Genomic DNA, 15,258 nt, shown 5'->3' with positions numbered 1-15,258 from the left:
TTATCATTTTGGATTACTGTCGCGCCCTCGGGGGCGGAGCTACAATGTTGATTGCGGGTTCGGCCGAACCCAATAGCTTTTGTTCAAACCCTATATTTGCATTAAGAAATCTAATGAATATGTACAAATTATTAATTTAGAACCCAGTAATTTTAAAGGATTATAGTCTCGAATCAATAAGTTTCAAATCTTAGTTCCGCCTATATGCGCCCTTATAGTCAAACAATGAGGTGATCAAATCCATTGTTCGAAAATGGTCAACGTTATTACCTCCAAGAAGTACATGCCAAGTAATAAACTCCCAAAATAGAAGTTAGAACTGCTATTGTGATTTGGTTCAACATTTCTAGATGTTCACAAAAGAACAAAAATAAAAATATCTTATAATATGATTTGAAAAATCATACAATACCATGTCACGTTTTATAACCATGCGCAGCCACAAGGAAATTGTATCAATTGTCTTAAGTAACTAAAAGAATATATTCTTTGGCTTTTAAAGAAATTAATTACATTATTATTACTTGGAAAGTCATACAATTATTATTTTTTCCAGCAAAGCTTTTTTCCTCAAATGCATTTTTTGAAAAATTAACTATAAAAATTGCAATTTACAGTATTTTTTATGGAGTTCAAAATATGTAGATGTTATTTAAAAATTAAGCAATCAATATTCAAGTTTACATCTAAATTAGATACGTTCTTAATTCAACTTTGTTTTTTCTTGGGGGTAGAGTATTTTATTTTTTTGGAAAGAGTAGTTGCAAAGGTTGATGCTAGTCAAATGAGATTCTCCTTTTTAGGACACAGACTTAGGTATTATAATTGACGTATCTGATAGCGGCCTAAGCAAGATTTTTACTACGTGATTTAAGAGAATTTAACATCTAATATATTTACATAAAAAAAATATTTAATCGTATATATACAATATAATTTACGGATGAGAGATTTCGGCAAAAAACCCTTCCGCCCACCTAGCTACACTCCGGGTATTAGGTTAGGCCAGTTCTTGATATTATTCTTCAGGAATTTCACCTAATCTTTCTTTAGGTAAACTTGGTTTCTGAATTAAATATATGAAGATTTCCTTGTCAACGCATGACGTTATTGTGGTCTTAGTGAACCAAAAAATTTGCATAATTTCAACTCTTAGTTTATTCAGTAATTACATATCTAAGGCCTAAGGGGAATACATATGAGAATGAAGTGGAGTTATTGCAGTTACATATGTTTCCCCTTTCTTTAGAACTCAAGTGTGTAGTTAGTAGGAAGAGACTTTTCTGATATCCATCACTAACTCACCAAAAAACAAAAGCTATAAAAGAAACATAAATTTATGAATTTAGATACTTCTAATATGGTATTTCTTTATAAATGAAACTTAACTTGTTCTACTTTGTTTTATAAGGGGAAGTGGAAAGAGTTAACTTGTATTGAGAATGCTAAAACATATCTTAGTGCAGTTAGCCAGGGCGGTTAAAATAAGTTGGGTAGAAAAGTGTCACGACGCAATAAGGGTGGCAAGTGGGCCGGTCCCATTTGGCCCGGTTTTAGTGAGCCTGGACCGATCTTGTGGGCCGATCCTATGCTTTGGGTCTGCCAGGCACGAAACCATTTAGCCCGCCAGGGATCGGGATCGGTCCCTTAGCGGCCAAACGGTCCCAACGAAGCTGCCAAATTCTCTGCTGTGATTTTAAGCGACATTATATTTAGCTATGTTACTGTTGTAGCTAGCCGATAGAGAGGATAATATATCTAAGAGAGGGAAATTAGTTAAAACTGTAATCTGAGTTGAGCTAAAACTTGATCTTCCATCATCCCATATTTATACCAGCTAAAAAGTACTATACTTTGGTCCTTTCATGTTACTACTAAAAAGCATATATATATATATATATCGATATAAAATGTATATATATATATATATATATATATAAGCTATATTCGATAAGGTATATAGTATAATATAGTATATATATACTAAATATATAATATAGCATAGTATAGTATATATACTAAATGTATAATATAAGCTCTCTCTCTCTCTCTCTCTCTATATATATATATATATATATATATATATATATATACACACACACACACACACTAAGTGTATAGTATATAAGCTATATAAGATGTACGTATAGTAGAGTATATATATAAGTTATATTCGATATAAGATGTATATATAGTATAGTATAGTATAGTATAGTGTGTGTGTGTATATATAGTATAGTATAGTGTGTGTGTGTATATATATATATATATATATAAGCTATATTCGTAATTAAATATTGAATATTAAAATTTAGGATGTTAAATAAAATTTAGGTCACAATTCTATAATAAAATTTACAAAGCATTGCCTTAGATATTTTTTTAACATCCTTTTGTCTCTAATATCTATTTAATTTTTTCTAAAATAAAAATCCATTATGCCCACTTAGCCCATTTAGCCCGCGGGCTGGGACCGTTTAGCCCGGGACCAAACGGTCTCGGTCTGTCACGACCCCAAATTCCCTCCGTAGGATGTCGTGATGGCACCTAGTCTCTAAGACTAGGTAATCAATGCAGAATAATAATAAATATCTGAAATAAATAAACTACAATTCAAACAATTTCAACTCCCAAAACCCGGTAGAAATAAGTCACAAGCTTCTAAGAATTTATTCTCAATGTCTCTATATGTCAAGGTCTAAATAAAATATAAGGAAGCAACATAAAATGATAGAAGGGGACTCCGGAGTCTGCGGACGCTGGCAGATATACCTCGAACTCTCCGTGCGCAGGTAACTCACTGACGTCTAGGTTGGTAAAATGTACCCGGATCTGCACAAAAAGATGTGCAGAAGCGTAGTATGAGTACACCACAGCGGTACCCAGTAAGTGCCAAGCCTAACCTCGGTAGAGTAGTGACGAGGTCAGGTAAGGCCCTACTGGAATATAATAATGGCATGGTAAAATGTTTATCAATGTAGTAAAATAAAATGACATTGGAAATGAATCAAATAATATGTCACATTTAATGACACCAAATAATTACAAATAATATCTCGTGGAATCAAAACAGAATTTTCTTCAACTTTATGAAAATCACAACAATTAATCGAAAGCAATTATGGCCATAAATCAATATCAACAAGGGCACTACCGAGGTACCGCCTCGTAGTCCTAAATTATAAATAATTTCACAATACCTCATTTCCTTATATCACCGCGGGAGCCTTCACAATTTATTTAAAAAAAATATTTTTTTCCGAAATAGCATCCCGCGTTTTAGCCACCCTTATCACACCGCATGACTTCTAGTAGTCACCCCTACTGGCCACATGTATCAAGCCACCCTTATCTCACCGCATGCGTTTCGACACCCAAACCTTATACCACCGCATGCATATCAATATCACAATATATCACAATTTGCACCTCAAGTGCTCAAATAATTTAACTTGCCAAAATAATTCAACAACAATATTTTTTCACAATAAAGAGCTCACGGCTCATGCCAAAATAAATCATCAATAATAGTTTGCCACAATAAAGAGCTCGGGCTCATGTCAAAATAATTCATCAATAATATTTTTCCACAATAAAGAGCTCATGGCTCATGTCAAAATAATTCAACAATAATATTTTTCCACAATAAAGAGCTCACGGCTCATGTCAAAATAATTCAACAATAATATTCTTCCACAATAAAGAGCTCACGGCTCCCTCACAATGAGTATAAAAATATTCAGGAGTAAATAATTTAGGAAAATAATATTTCAAAATCTTTACTACGTTGCTTCAATATCAAGTTTAAAAATGTCAAATACTTCATATTAATAATATTTAATTTAAAGAAAATCAACCTTCAAATAATGCACAGAATAAAAGAAACCAAGTTTCAACTAAACAGGTAAAACAATTAGTAAGAAAAGATCAAACAAATTTGAAGTATATATCTCACATCAATGATGAAGAATATAACAAGATAAAATAATTTAATAAATGCGCAACAGTGATCTACACAATTTAAAAATATAATCTTTCGCAATTTAACCCGTGTACACACTCGTCACCTCGTGCACACGACTTTCAACATATTTTAATAATCACATCAATACCAATCCTAGGGGAAATTTCTCCCACACAAGGTTAGACAAGTCACTTACCTCGACTTGCTCCAATTTAACCAAATATTATATTTTTTTCTCGATTTTTCGACTCCGATCGACTCGTATCTAGTCATAATTAATTCGATACAGTCAACAAAAATTATAGTAATCAATTTCATAAGAAAATATTATATTTTTAATAAAATCCAAAATTAGCTCAAAATTTGCCCGTGGGGCCCACATCTCGGAATCCAGCAAAACTTACAAAATCCGACAACCCATTCAATTACGAGTCCACCCATACCAATTTTACCAAATTTCGATAACAACTCGACCTCCAAATCTTAAATTTTTGTTTTTGGAAGATTTTGCAAAAATCTTGATTTTTCTTCCATAAATTCACGGATTTATGATGTAAATGAGTATGGAATCATGAAATATAATCAATATAGGATAATGAACACTTACCCTAATGTTTTCCCGTAAAAATCGCCTAAATATCGCCCAAGAACCGTGCTCCAAAAATCCAAAACGAAATGAATGAAAAGACCATTTTTGGTCCTTAAGTTTCTGCCAATCCGTCATTAAAAGTTCATTTTCCGTGACTAAAAGTCCATTTTCCCTCACTAAAAGTCCATTTTTCGTCACTAAAAGTCCATCAGAAACTGCTCTACCAGCCTTCCTTCAATTGATCATAACTTCATGTACAAATGTCCAAATGATAAATGGATTAATATTTTGGAAACTATAATCCAACGACTATAACTTTCATGTTTTGAAAATGTTCTGATTACTTATGAATTGCGAGATATAAGCTTCCAAAGTCGGCTCCACGCATCAGAAATTTCTGGCGAAACTATTCTACCAGCCTTCATTCAATCTATCATAACTTTCTGTACAAATATCCAAATAATGAATGGTTTAACTTTTTGGAAACTATAATCAAACGGATACAACTGCCATGTTTTGAAAATATTCTGGTTCCTTATGAATTGCGATATATAAGCTTCCAAAGTTGGCTCCACGCACGAAATTTCTGCAACAGAAATTTCTTCACTCTTTGTCCGAAATCCATTCCGTTTACCTTCTGAAATCCACCCGAGACCCTCGGGACCTTAACCAATTATTCCAAAATGTCCCAAAATATCATACGAACTTAGTCGAGGCTTCAAACTACATCAAACAACATCAAAACGACGAATCGCACCTCAAATCAAAATCAATGAACTTTGAACTTCAAATTCTATATCTTGTGTCGAAACATATCAAATCAATTCGGAATGACTTCAAATTTTGCACACAAGTCATAAATCACATAACTGAGCTATGAAAAATTTCAGAATTGGATTTTGACCCCGATATCAAAAAGTTAACCCCTCGGTCAAACTTCCCAAAAATTCAACTTTCGGCATTTCAAGCCTAATTCCACTACGGACTTTCAAATAAAATTCCGATCATGCTCCTAAGTCCAAAATTACCATACAGAGCTGTTGGAATCATCAAAATTCTATTCTAGGGTCGTTTGCACATAATTTGACATCCGGTCACTATTTGAACTTAAACTTTTAATTTTTCATCAAAATTCCATATCTCGGGCTAGGGACCTCGGAATTTGATTTCGGGCATACGCCTAAGTCCCAAATCACGATACGGACCTACCAAAACTATCAAAACACTGATCCGAGTCTATTTGCTCAAAATATTAACCAAAGTAAACTCAATTGAGTTTTAAAGCTCTAATTCACATTTTAATTCATTTTATACCTGAAAACTTTCCAGAAAATTTTACGGACTGTGCACGCAAGTCGAGGAATGATAAATAGTGCTTTTCGAGGTCTTAGAATATAAAATTAATTATTAAATTTAAAGATAACATTTTGGGTCATCACATTCTCCACCTCTAAAACAAACGTTCGTCCTCGAATGGAGTTAGAAAAAGTACCTAAGCTGGTGAATAAGTGTGGATAACAGCTGCGAATATCATGCTCGGTCTCCCAAGTCGCCTCCTCGACCGGATGACCCCTCCACTGAACCTTCCCGGAACCAATGTTCTTTGACCTCAGCTTTCGAACATGCCTATCCAAAATAGCCATTGGTTCTTCAACATAAGATAGATTCTTGTCCAACTGAACCGAACTGAAGTCTAGCACATGAGACGGATCGCCGTGATATTTCCGAAGCATGGAAACATGGAATACCGGATGACCGACAAAGAGACTAGGTGGTAGTGCAAGTTTGTAAGCCACCTCTCCAACTCTCTCAAGAATCTCAAAAGGTCCAATATACCTAGGGCTCAAATTGCCCTTCTTCCCGAACCTCATCACACCCTTCATAGGCGAAACCCGGAGCAATACCCGCTCACCAACCATGAATGCAACATCACGAGCCTTCCGATTCGCATAACTCTTCTGTCTAGATTGGGCTGTACGAAGTCAATCCTGAATCAACTTAACCTTTTCCAAGGCATCCTGAACCAAGTCTGTACCCAATAGCCTAGTCTCGCCCGGTTCGAACCAACCCACTGGGGACGGGCACCACCTACCATACAAGGCCTCATACGGAGCCATCTGAATGCTTGACTGACAACTATTGTTGTAAGCAAACTACGCAAGTGGTAAGAACTGATCCCAAGCACCCCCAAAATCTATCACACACGCACGAAGCATATCCTCCAGTATCTGAATAGTGCGTTCGGACTGCCCGTCCGTCTGAGGGTGAAATGTTGTACTCAACTCTACCCGAGTACCCAACTCACGTTGTACTGCCCTCCAGAACCGTGATGTAAACTGCGTACCCCGGTCAGAAATGATAGATAACGGTATGCCATGAAATCTGACAATCTCGCGAATATAGATTCGAGCCAACTGCTCGGAAGAGTAGGTAGTCATCATAGGATTGCAATGAGCTGACTTGGTCAGTCTATCCATAATCACCCAAGCTGCATTGAACTTTCTCTGAGTCTGTGAGAGCCCAATAACGAAATCCATAGTGATCCTTTCCCATTTCCATTCTGGAATCACTAAATTCTGAAGCAATCCACTCGGTCGTTGATGCTCATATTTTACTTGTTGACAATTTAGACACCGAGCTACATACTCCACTATGTCTTTATTCATCTTCCTCCACTAATAATGTTGCCTCAAGTCCTGCTACATCTTCGTAGCACCCGAATGTATGGAGTACCGCAAACTGTGAGCCTCCTGGAGAATCAATTCACGAAAACCATCTATATTAGGCGCACATAGCCTGTCCTGCATCTATAATACATCTTCATCTCCAATTGTGACTTCCTTGGCATCGTCGTGCTGAACTGTATCCTTAAAGGCAAGCAGATGGGGGTCATCATACTGACGTTCCATGATACGGTCATAAAGAGAAGACTGAGAAACCATACAAGCAAAACTCGGCTCGACTCGGAAACATCCAGTCTAACAAACTGGTTGGCCAAGACCTGAACATCCAAGGCTAGAGGCCTCTCTGCTACCGGTAAATATGCTAAGCTGCCCAAACTCTCCGCCTTATGACTCAAGGCATCGGCCACTACATTAGCCTTCCCAAGATGATAGAGAATGGTGATATAATAATCCTTAAGTAACTCCAACCATCTCCGCTGCCGCAAATTAAGATCCTTCTATTTAAACAGATATTGTAGATTTCGTTGATCGGTGTAGACCTCACAATGGACACCGTACAAATAATGGAGCCAAATTCTTCAAGGCACGAACAATAGCTGCTAACTCAAGGTCGTGGACCAATTTTTTTTTTGTACCTTTAACTGTCTAGACGCGTAGGCAATCAACCTACCGTCTTGCATCAACATCGCGCCGAGACAAATACGCGACGCGTCACAATATACAGTATAAGACTTTGAACATGTAAGTAATACCAACGCTTGTGTCGGAGTCAAAGTGATCTTGAGCTTCTGAAAGCTTAACTCACACTCGTCTGACCCTGTAAATGGGGCACCCTCTTTGATCAATTTGGTCTTAATAGTTGTTCATAATCAATTACAGAATTGTCATTTAACCACATGTTAACAAAAATCTCGTTGCAAACCTTCATAATACTGATAACTAGATGCGAGGCATGAAGACTTCGTAATTATTTACCCGAATTAACGAGTCATATTTAACGCCACCTAGGCGGGCACCTACCTCGTAGGTTAAAAATTAATAATTACAACACGAATTTGACAACTATGCACATAGAATTTCATATAAGAATTTTCAAATAAGCCTAACAGGCATGACTCCCTATTAGTACTATAGTACAAATTTAATTTCACAAGGGAGAACTTAAACACAAGAATTTTTCTCACAAGGATCTCGTCCTTATATAACTTCCACCGCAGCTCGTAGCCCGGTTTAAACATATCAATTTATATAAAAATGTGAGGATCTCGTCCTCAGTTCTGAATCACAAGTAATATGCACATCGTGCCAATTGAAAATTTCTATTTTCTCCTTTTAAATAATTTCGTACACCAAATCACATCACATAATGAACCTCACATCGGTAGGGCATATAATTCATAATTTGTAATTAATTATTCTGAATTTACATCAAAATTTACCGAAATGAGTAATAGAAAGCCACATTTAGCCTCGCAGCTCTTATTAGTGACCAACACAAAATGATAGGCATAGTTATCTCCATAAAATCTCCCAACAGGGGTAAACACATACGTAAATTATAGAATTATGAAGCTCACTCATAAGTGGAGCACAATAGGAAGACTCGTTTCGATACTGAGAACCGAATCAACTTAAGGAAATTATTTCTTTATATTAAATATAGGTTGTACCTGTAACGACACCATCTGATGTAGCGACCTCCACCATACCGTAAAATAAATATATCAACAGCTGGGTCTCCACCTCTAGGACGCTTTTTACCCGTCTGTCCTCCACCCCTAACTGGTCGTGTGGGTGGTGTAGTAACTGCAATGGGGCACGTAGCCTGAGTGCTTTGATGAAATAAGTCTCTCCCAAGTTTTTGACAATTTTTCTCATGATGTGCCTAGTATCACCGTATTCATAACAACCCTTTTGCGGGTTAGGATGCTCATATTGAGTCTATGCCAGATAACTGGAATAACCATTGTAGGAACTCATGTCGGTGGTGCATTAAAAGAACTTACTGGAATACCCCGAGTAATCCGATTGCGGACTGGGCTGGCCGACTGCCCGAGCCCCCTCCATAATGATTTATACTTGTAAAGTAAAATCCACTGAATCCCCCAGAACCTTGAGATGTCTTGGTCTCCTTAGTTTCCTTTTTTCCTCATCCCGAACGCATTCTAATATCTTGGTAATTTGTACAACTAGCAGCAATGAAGTATCAGCTTGTAGCTCCCGAGTCGTACAAAATTTTATGATCATAATTGAGTTCTTTAATGAGTCTATGGACTCACCCTGTGGGTGTAGGAAGAAAAGTAGGAGTATGGCGGGCTAAATTATTGAACTTGATGGCATATTCTGACATCGTCAATGGTGACATGACGCAACCGTTCAAACCCTATGCGCCACGCATTACGGAGAGTCTAGAAAACAAACTCTTTCAAATGCGTTTCTGAGAACTCAGCCAAGTAGGCGGTGTTGCATTGGTTGGTCTGCCCTCTTCATAGGCTTGCCACGAACACTGGTGGAGAATTATCTCTCCCAAGGCAAATTTCTTCTTTTGTTATGATGAATCAATACTGTTGAGCTGACCAATTTCTTAACAAACTCTTCAATTCTTCTTTAGGGTAACCCTTACCCTTATTTATACACAACGATCACGAAAGTAGAGCTCCATACAGACAAATCTTATCACGAACCACATAGTCCAGACTCTCGTCAACAAGCGTACTTACTCCGAAGCACCCCAAAATTCGCAACAGTGACGTCCACGCTGAGTGGACCTTCTATAAATTTAGAGTTGCTTCTATAACTCCTTTGGTATTGAAGTATAGGATTATTAAGGAGGCGAACATACTGCAAGTCCCAACCTTATCCTCTACAAAATCTCAGGCCTTAAACATGTGTAAATTTTAGGGAACCTTTCAGTACCACATATATACATTTCAGGCCCAAAACTGATATAATACATGACCCCGCAATCCACCCATTGATAGTGGACGGCGTGAAGTCATAGGTCACAACGTCCGATGATCCACAATAATAACCTTCACAGCTTGTATAAATCAACCAGACGCCAACATCCGTTGCACCCCCACATGATTCACTAGGTGATATCTCAATACGCCCGTATCTTCAGTCGGAACCACACGTTGAGGCAATGTTTGAGCATCTCTGGCTCCCTCATAGTCCATCTACGGCATCACGAACCGTCGACGCACAACTAATACTGAGTGCGCAATGCCATACACGAGTGGATAGAAAGGAATATAAGATATATGTTTCAAGCTAAATCAATGTCGTACGATAAGGAGTCAAAGAAGTGAATATTTCCTAACAGTTCCATAGCCTCTCGAAGATAAGTACAGACGTCTCCAAACCGATCTGCAAGACTCTACTAAACCTGCTTGTGACTCATGACACCTATGAACCTAGTGCTATGATACCAACTTGTCACGACCCCAAATTCCCTCCGTAGGATGTCGTGATGGCACCTAGTCTCTAAGACTAGGTAAGCCTATCAATGCAGAATAATAATAAATATCTGAAATAAATAAACTACAATTCAAACAATTTCAACTCCCAAAACCTGGTAGAAATAAGTCACAAGCTTCTAAGACTTTATTCACAATGTCTCTATATGTCAAGGTCTAAATAAAATATAAGGAAGCAACATAAAATGATAGAAGGGGACTCCGGAGTCTGCAGACGCTGGCAGATATACCTCGAAGTTTCCGTGCGCAGATAACTCACTGACGTCTAGGTTGGTAAAATATACCCGGATCTGCACAAAAAGATATGCAGAAGCGTAGTATGAGCACACCACAACGGTACCCAGTAAGTGCCAAGCCTAACCTCGGTAGAGTAGTGATGAGGTCAGGTAAGGTCCTACTGGAATATAATAATGGCATGGTAAAATGTTTATCAATGTAGTAAAATAAAATGACATTGGAAATGAATCAAATAGTATGTCACATTTAATGACACTAAATAATTGCAAATAATATCTCGTGAAATCAAAACAGAATTTACTTCAACTTTATGAAAATCACAACAATTAATCGAAAGCAAATATGGCCATAAATCAATATCAACAAGGGCACTACCGAGGTACCGCCTCGTAGTACCAAATTATAAATAATTTCACAATATCTCATTTTCTTATATCACCGCGGGAGCCTTCACAATTTATTAAAAAAAATATTTTTTTCCCGAAATAGCATCCCGCGTTTTAGCCACCCTTATCACACCGCATGACTTCTAGTAGTCACCCCTACTAGCCACGCGTATCAAGCCACCCTTATCTCACCGCATGCGTTTCAACACCCAGACCTTATACCACCGCATGCGTATCAATATCACAATATACCACAATTTGCACCTCAAGTGCTCAAATAATTTAACTTGCCAAAATAATTTAACAACAATATTTTTCCACAATAAAGAGCTCACGGCTCATGCCAAAATAAATTATCAATAATAGTTTGCCACAATAAAGAGCTCACGGCTCATGTCAAAATAATTTATCAATAATATTTTTCCACAATAAAGAGCTCACGACTCATGTCAAAATAATTCAACAATAATATTTTTTCACAATAAAGAGCTCACGGCTCATGTCAAAATAATTCAACAATAATATTCTTTCACAATAAAGAACTCACGGCTCCTTCACAATTAGTATAAAAATATTCAGGAGTAAATAATTTAGGAAAATAATATTTCAAAATTTTTACTACGTTGCTTCAATATCAAGTTTAAAAATATCAAATACTTCATATTAATAATATTTAATTTAAAGAAAATCAATCTTCAAATAATGCACAAAATAAAAGAAACCAAATTTCAACTAAACAGGTAAAACAATTAGTAAGAAAAGATCAAACAAATTTGAAGTATATATCTCAGATCAATGATGAAGAATATAACAAGATAAAATAATTTAATAAATACGCAATAGTGATCTACACAATTTAAAAATATAATCTTTCGCAATTTAGCCCGTGTACACACTCGTCACCTCATGCACACGACTTTCAACACATTTTAATAATCACATCAATACCAATCCTAGGAGAAATTTTCCTCACACAAGGTTAGACAAGTCACTTACCTCGACTTGCTCCAATTTAACCAAATATTATATTTTTTCCTCAATTTTCCGACTCTGATCGACTCTATCTAGTCATAATTAATTTGATACAGTCAACAAAATTATAGTAATCAATTTCATAAGAAAATATTATATTTTTAATAAAATCCGAAATTAGCTCAAAATTTGTCCGTAGGTCCCACATCTCGGAATCCGGCGAAACTTACAAAATCCGACAACCCATTCAATTCCGAGTCCACCCATACCAATTTTACCAAATTCCGATAACAACTCGACCTCCAAATCTTAAATTTTCGTTTTTGGAATATTTTGCAAAAATCTTGATTTTTCTTCCATAAATTCACGGATTCATGATGTAAATGAGTGTGGAATCATGAAATATAATCAATATAGGATAAGGAACACTTACCCCATTGTTTTCCCGTGAAAATCGCCTAAAAATCGCCCAATAACCGTGCTCCAAAAATCCAAAACGAAATGAATGAAATGACCATTTTTGGTCCTTAAGTTTTTGCCACTCCGTCACTAAAAGTCCATTTTTCGTCACTAAAAGTCCATTTTTCGTCATTAAAAGTCCACCAGAAACTGCTCTACCAGCCTTCCTTCAATTGATCATAACTTCATGTACAAATGTCCAAATGATAAATGGTTTAATTTTCTGGAAACTATAATCCAACGACTATAATTTTTATGTTTTAAAAATGTTCTGATTACTTATGAATTGCGAGATATAAGCTTCCAAAGTCGGCTCCACGCATCAGAAATTTCTGGCGAAACTGCTCTACCAACCTTCATTCAATCTATCATAATTTTCTGTACAAATGTCCAAATAATGAATGGTTTAACTTTCTGGAAACTATAATCAAACAACTACAACTGTTATGTTTTGAAAATATTCTGGTTCCTTATGAATTGCGAGATATAAGCTTCCAAAATTAGTTCCACGCACGAAATTTCTGCAACAGAAATTTCTTCACTCTTTGTCCGAAATCCATTCCGTTTACCTTGCGAAATCCACCCGAGACCCTCGGGACCTTAACCAATTATTCCAACATGTCCCAAAATACCATACGAACTTAGTCGAGGCTTCAAACTACATCAAACAACATCAAAACGACGAATCGCACTTCAAATCAAAATCAATGAACTTTGAACTTTAAATTCTATATCTTGTGTCGAAACATATCAAATCAATTCGGAATGATTTTAAATTTTGCACACAAGTCATAAATGACATAACTGAGCTATGAAAAATTTCAGAATTGGATTTCGACCCCGATATCAAAAAGTCAACCCCTCGGTCAAACTTCCCAAAAATTCAACTTTCGGCATTTCAAACCTAATTCCACTACGGACTTTCAAATAAAATTTCGATCACGCTCCTAAGTCCAAAATCACCATACGGAGCTGTTGGAATCATCAAAATTCTATTCTTGGGTCGTTTGCACATAATTTGACATCCGATCACTATTTGAACTTAAACTTTTAATTTTTCATCAAAATTTTATATCTCGGGCTAGGGACCTCGGAATTTGATTTCGGGCATACGCCTAAGTCCCAAATCACGATACGGACCTACAAAAACTATTAAAATACTGATCCGAGTCCATTTGCTCAAAATATTGACCAAAGTCAACTCAGTTGAGTTTTAAAGCTCTAATTCACATTTTAATTCATTTTATACCTGAAAACTTTTCGAAAATTCTACGGACTGCACACGCAAGTCGAGAAATGATAAATAGTACTTTTCGAGGTCTTAGAATATAAAATTAATTATTAAATTTAAAGATGACATTTTGGGTTATCTCACGGTCCCTACAAAAAGACCACTTAGCCCGGGACCGTTTAGCCCGTTTAATTTGGGACCAGCCCGGGACCGAAACCGTTTGGACCGGCCCACTTGGCCCGTTTAGGCCCGGGACCTGCCCACTTGCCACCCTTGGGATGCAACAGTCCAAATTTTATTCTGATTTATATAAATTAAGTGAGGTGTGTGTTAAACTCTAGCCATAATTCATATCACCGACTCTTGATAAGGAGTTTATTTAATCCAACTAACAACACCTTTCTTTATATTTTTCCTTTTAAAAAGATGCGACCAAAAAAAAAAAAACTGATACACACATACAAAATCGCATACATATTCTAACGCAAATCCAATGAAATTTCGGCAAATTAAAAGGATTTACAATTATGGATTAAAATTGTCACATCTAATTTGGTTATCAATCTTGGCAAATGACATCGATTATAATTGAATTTTGCAGGGTTAAATTTATTTCCTACATTAGTGTAAAACCAACTTCTTGAGACCACTTATTTAAGTGCCTCCCAAAAATATATGCAAGACATCAATACATAATGCTTATACAACCTTTTGCTGGCCCAAAACGTTTGTTGAGAGTGTTCGTAAGAGTCAGCCCACGTTTCAGCGTAGCATTGGGCTTATAATGCATATTTGGGCGAATGACAATAGGGAGAAATTAAAAAATAGTCAGATTTACAAGTGGTAATTGAAAAATAGCCACAGTTTCAAAAGTAATCGAAATTTAGTTACTTTTCATGTAAAGATAAATCTGAACAAAAACACTGTTCAAAATTCAAAAAATATTCCAGCATAATATACTGAAGTTCTAGTATAATATATCGGTCCAACATAATATGCACATGTGCTCAAATCTCCAGTATATTATGCTGCAACTTTTCGCGTGTTGGAGTTCCAGCATAATATGCTGGAACTTCATACACATGTGCACTAATTTTCAGTATATTATGCTGGACCGGTCCGTGTTGCACCAAAATAGTGGCTATTTTTAAATGAATTTGCAAACGTTGGCTATTTTTGAATTACCAGTCCGAAAACTTACTAGCCCATACTATTTTTACATGATAATAAGATACTTTTGTACCACTATTGATTTTT

Source organism: Nicotiana tomentosiformis, chromosome 9 (assembly GCF_000390325.3).
Source record: "Nicotiana tomentosiformis chromosome 9, ASM39032v3, whole genome shotgun sequence".
Lineage (NCBI taxonomy): Eukaryota > Viridiplantae > Streptophyta > Magnoliopsida > Solanales > Solanaceae > Nicotiana > Nicotiana tomentosiformis.
The sequence above is the reverse complement of the archived record's forward strand: the minus strand, read 5'-3'. Positions refer to the sequence as shown.